Genomic DNA, 5,443 nt, shown 5'->3' on the forward strand with positions numbered 1-5,443 from the left:
TCACTCTGTAGACCAGGCTGGCCTCGAACTCAGAAATCCGCCTGCCTCTGCCTCCCGAGTGCTGGGATTAAAGGCGTGCGCCACCACGCCCAGCCGGATGAGTGTTTTGCCTGCGTGTAAGTATGTGCACCACGTGCGTGCCTGGTGCTCCAGGAGGCAGAAGAGGGCTTTGGGATCCTCAGGACAGAGTTAGAAGCAGCTGTGTACAGCCAGACATGGCTGCTGAGAGTGGAACCTGGATCCTCTGCAAGAACAATGCATGTTCTTCATCACTGAGCCATCTCTCCAGCACCTATCCCTCTTATAGTTCTGTTTTTGTTTGTGTCTTAGTCAGGGTTTCTATTCCTGCACAAACATCGTGACCAAGAAGTAGTTGGGGAGGAAAGGGTTTATTCGGCCTACACTTCCACACTGCTGTTCATCACCAAAGGAAGTCAGGACTGGAACTCAAGCAGGTCAAGAAGCAGGAGCTGATGCAGAGGTCATGGAGGGATGTTCTTTACTGGCTTGCTCAGCTTGCTTTCTTATAGAACCCAAGACTACCAGCCCAGAGATGGCACCACCCACAAGGGGACCTCCCCTCTTCATCACTAATTAAGAAAATGCCTTACAGCTGGATCTCGTGGAAGCATTTCCCCAACTGAAGCTCCTTTCTATGTGATAACTCCAGCCTGTGTCAAGTTGACACAAAACTAGCCAGTACAGTTTGTAACAACAAAATCTTGCTGTGTAGTTCAAGCCGGCCTTAAATTTGCCTCATTCCTCTAACTGCCGGGATTTACGGACATGTGATGACCATGTCCACTAATTGTTTTAAATACCATTTATACTTTTAATAAATATTTAAATTTTATCTAAAAATTTTCTCCTCGAATGTTGAGACAGGGTCTTACTATGTGACTGGCCTAGAGCTTGCTACATAGGTCAGACTAGCCTGTAACTTGCAGTGCAATCCATTTTTGTGAATTGCCATCCTGAGCAGCTGCCCAGCTGCATCCTGGATTCTTGCAGACACTTTGGAGTTTCATTCATAAACACATTTAGTAGCAGGCAATGTAGATAGAGAACAAACAAGCCTGGCTGCCTCAGCTGGTTTGCATTTCGGAGCAGTCCTCATAACTATCTCTTCTATAAGTAGGTTAGTCTCAGTTGGGCGGTGGTGGCACACACCTTAATCCCAGCACTTGGAAGTGAGAGGCAGGTGGATCCCTGCGTTCAAGGCCAGCCTGGACTACGGAGCAAGTTCCAGGACAGTTTGGGCTACACAGAGAAACCTGTCACAAAAAAAACCAAACCAAACAAACAAACACAGCAACAAAATCTGAATAGGTTAGTCTCTTTTCTCTGACTGCCTTGAGAGAGGATGAAGATCCCAGGTGATAGTTGTTTTTTCTGCTACCATTTCATCTCTCCTGCTCCCAGTCAGTTCATTACAGTTTTTTAAATTGTTTTCTTTTATGTGTGGGTGATGTGCTTACATGTATCTGAGTACCAGGTGAATGCCTAGTGTGCTAGGAGCCCAGACGAGGCTGTCAGATCCTGAACTGGAGTACAGACAATGATGAGCTGTCATGTGGGTGCTAAGAATTGAGCCCAGTCCTCTAGAAGAGCAGCCAGTGCCCTCAACCATTGATCCATCTCTTCAGCTCCTTGAGGTTTTGTTTGTTTGTTTGTTTGTTTGACCCAGGTCTCACTGTAGACCTGGCTGGCCTCAGACTCTGAGATCTGCCTGCCTTTGCCTCCTCAGATCTGGAATTAAAGGTGTGCACCACCATGCTCAGCCTTTGTTGTTTTGGGTTTAAGACAGGGTCTTTCTGTGCAGCCCAAGCTGGTCTGAATATAACTAGTCCTCCTGGCTCAACTTCTGACCATCCCCAGCTCTCATCTGAACGGTTTGCACTTTTCCTCTCTGTGCCAGGCTCTGTGGAGTACTGAGTGGCGGTCCTGTTGTCATGAGCCCCATAGTCAACAGTTGTAAACTATAGGTAAACTTGTATGGACTCTTAGCTTGCTTTTTTTTTTTTTTTTTTGTGGAAAACCTTTTGGCGTGCATCACCATTGCCGGCTTGGCCTGCTTTCTTTTTTTTTTTTTTTTTTTGGTTTTTCGAGACAGGGTTTCTCTGTGTAGCCCTGGCTGTCCTGGAACTCACTCTGTAGACCAGGCTGGCCTCGAACTCAGAAATCCACCTGCCTCTGCCTCCCGAGTGCTGGGATTAAAGGCATGCGCCACCACGCCCGGCTTGGCCTGCTTTCTTTTTTTTTTTTTTTTTTTGGTTTTTCGAGACAGGGTTTCTCTGTGTAGCCCTGGCTGTCCTGGAACTCACTCTGTAGACCAGGCTGGCCTCGAACTCAGAAATCCACCTGCCTCTGCCTCCCGAGTGCTGGGATTAAAGGCGTGCGCCACCACGCCCGGCTTGGCCTGCTTTCTTAATAAATTAAAAAACATACAGGTTATGCATATGAATGGTTTGCTTGCCTGTATGTATGTGCACAGCAGGTATGCCTGGTGGCTTCTGAGGAGGCCATAGTAGAATGTCAGATTTGGAGCAGGAGGTAAAGGTGTTATCGGCTGACTGATGTGAGTGCTGGGAACTGAACCCAGGTCCTCTTCCAGAGGAGCAAACGCTCTTAAACTTTGGAGCCACTTTCTCAGACCCTGCTGCATTCTTTTTAATCCTAAATGTTGCTAAAAAAAATGTAAATATCTGCTTCCTGTTTAATTTCTTTTGTGCAGTATGGTCATTTCCTTGGATTATTTAACTATTGGTTTGTGTTTTATTTAGAGTTTCCATTGCTCAGAAGACACACCATGACTAACACACCTTTTATGAGGGACATTTAATTGGGGCTGGCTTACAGGTTCAGAGGTTCAGTCCCTTATCATCATGGCAGGAAGCATGGCAGTGTCCAGGCAGACATGGCGCTGCAGAAGGAGCCAAGAGTTCTACATCTTGAACTGAAGGCAGTCAGAAGACTGACATCCTCAGGCAGCCAGGAGCTCTCTCAGAGTCGACTCCCACAGTGACACATCTTCTCCTTCAGCGATGCCACACCTACTCCAACAGGGCCACACCTCCTAATAGTGCCACTCCCTGGGCCAAGCATATTGGACTACCACAGTTTGTAAAGCATCTTTATATGTTAAGGCTCTGTAGATTGCAGGCTTTCCCTGTGCTCTAGAATCATGTTAGAATCCGTGAGCCTTTGCGCATAGTTATGCTCATTGTAAATCAGGCTGGACCTGAACTCCAGATCCTGAGATTTCAGCCGGCTGACGGCATCAGGAGCGTGTGCTACCATACCCAGCTTTAGGATGGTTTGGATTTCTAATGATTTACAGAAAGGTTCATTAAGAGCTTAAAAAGCTCTACCCCTGGGCTGGCAGAATGGCTCAGCAGCTGAAGATGTGTGCCAGAGCCTGGCAGCCTGAGATTGATCCCATGGTAGAGGAAGAGAATTGACTCCTGAAAGCTGACTTTTACCTCCACACGTGAGCACATGCAGTATGTGCATGCACAGGCACAAATGGAATAACTGAAAACACCAGCTCCACACTTAATTAATGGTGTTAAGACTTAACAGATGAACTGGGGCTATAGCTGAGTGGTAGAACACTTGCCTAGACTGCATAGTGCCCTGAGTTTGGTCCCTAGCACGAACACACACTAACACCCCCCCCCCCAAGTGCATTCAGAACCATAACGGTGCGTTACATTTTAGGTGTGTGGGGATTCATTTGGGGATGTACTGTATCTGTTGATGTGCATGTGGAGTTGAGGTCAGACATGAGGGTAAGATGAAAAACTGGGAGGGTTGGAGAGACAGGTCACCCAGTCAGTGAATGAATTTCTCATGTACTAGCAGGAGGGAGGGTCTCAGTTTACTCTAGCACTTCTTTTTTTTTTTTTTTTGGAGACAGGGTTTCTTTGTGTAGCTCTGGCTGTCCTGGAACTCACTCTGCAGACCAGCCTGGCCTGGAACTCAGAAATCAGCCTGCCTCTGCCTCCCAAATGCTGGGATTAAAGGCATGCGCCACCACCCGGCTTACTCTAGCACTTCTGTTTAAATAAAACAGAAGCTGAGTGTAGCAGGAGGCAGAGGTGAGTGGTCTCTGAGTGCAGGTCAGCCAAGGCTGTGTAGTGAGACTTGGTCTCAGAACTCACATACAGTACAAACAGATACAAAAAACAAAGGTGAGAGCATTTGAGGAAGACCCATGACATCAATCTGTGGTCTCTGCATGCATGTGCACACGCATACATACATATATACATATGGACATGATTGCCCTCGCAGATCAGGGGGGTTTTATATAGTGTACAAACCATGATTGGCTTTGCTCAGAAACATGTAGACAGAGGGTGAGGATGGAACTTGGGGAAGTGACATAGAGAAAGATGAAGGGAATTGAAAGAGGCAGGGACTCTGAGGCAATCACACCAGCATCGTCTTAGTCAGGGTTTCTATTCCTGCACACATCATCATGACCAAGAAGCAAGCTGGGGAGCAAAGGGTTTATTCAGCTTACACTTCCACATTGCTGTTCATCACCAAAGGAAGTCAGGACTGGAACTCACACAGGGCAGGAACCTGGAGGCAGGAGCTGATGCAGAGGCCATGGAGGGTGCTGCTTACTGGCTTGCTCACCTTGCTTTCTTATAGAACCTAAGACTAACCAGCCCAGGGATGGCACCACCCACAGTGGGCCCTCCCACCCTTGATCACTAATTGAGAAAATGCCTTATACCTAGATCTCATGGAGGCATTTCCTCAAGGGAGGCTCCTTTCTCTGTGATAACTCCAGCTTATGTTAAGTTGACACACAAAACCAGTCGTACAACCATGTAAGACTCAGGCTCAGGTTTGACAGGTATACAAGCCTCTTGATGTACAAGCCTGGTGACCCGAGTTTAGTCTCCAGAACCCACAGTGGAAGGGAAGAACCCGCTCCAGTACGTTGTCCTCTGACCTCTGCGTGTTCAGAGGGACACACATAGTAATGACAAATAACATTTTAAAGTTTGAAAAATTAGTGCACCCTTAATCCCAGCAGTCCAGAGGCGGAGGCAGGGGGAATCTCTGACATCCAGGCCAGCCTGGTGTACAGCGAGTGTGCCAGGACAACCAGAGCTACACAGAGAAACCCTGTCTTGAAAAGCCAAAATAAATAATAAATAAACATTAAAAAAAAAACAGAAAACAAAGTTTGGAAAATTGGCTCAGTGTCTGCTAACCATGTGCCTTTAAGTTTGCAGAACCATTATCTCCCCAGTTTTGGGGTAGGGCTATCAGTAGCAACTGTTTACCGTTGTATAGAAGACAGAGTGGTAGGAAGGCAGCAGATTATGCTGGGATAAGATTCTGCAGTCAGGAGCCGGGCGTGGTGGCGCACGCCTTTAATCCCAGCACTCGGGAGGCAGAGGCAGGCGGATTTCTGAGTTCG

General features: G+C 47.3%; 1 protein-coding gene across 2 annotated transcripts in view; it reads left to right on the forward strand.

Moving 5' to 3' along the window:
* The window catches only part of Wipf2 (WAS/WASL interacting protein family member 2), a 41,953-nt gene that overhangs the window by 21,384 nt on the left and 15,126 nt on the right, over positions 1 to 5,443 (forward strand). The window lies entirely within an intron of this gene.

Source organism: Mus caroli, chromosome 11 (genome assembly GCF_900094665.2).
Source record: "Mus caroli chromosome 11, CAROLI_EIJ_v1.1, whole genome shotgun sequence".
In the NCBI taxonomy this organism is placed as follows: Eukaryota; Metazoa; Chordata; class Mammalia; order Rodentia; family Muridae; genus Mus; species Mus caroli.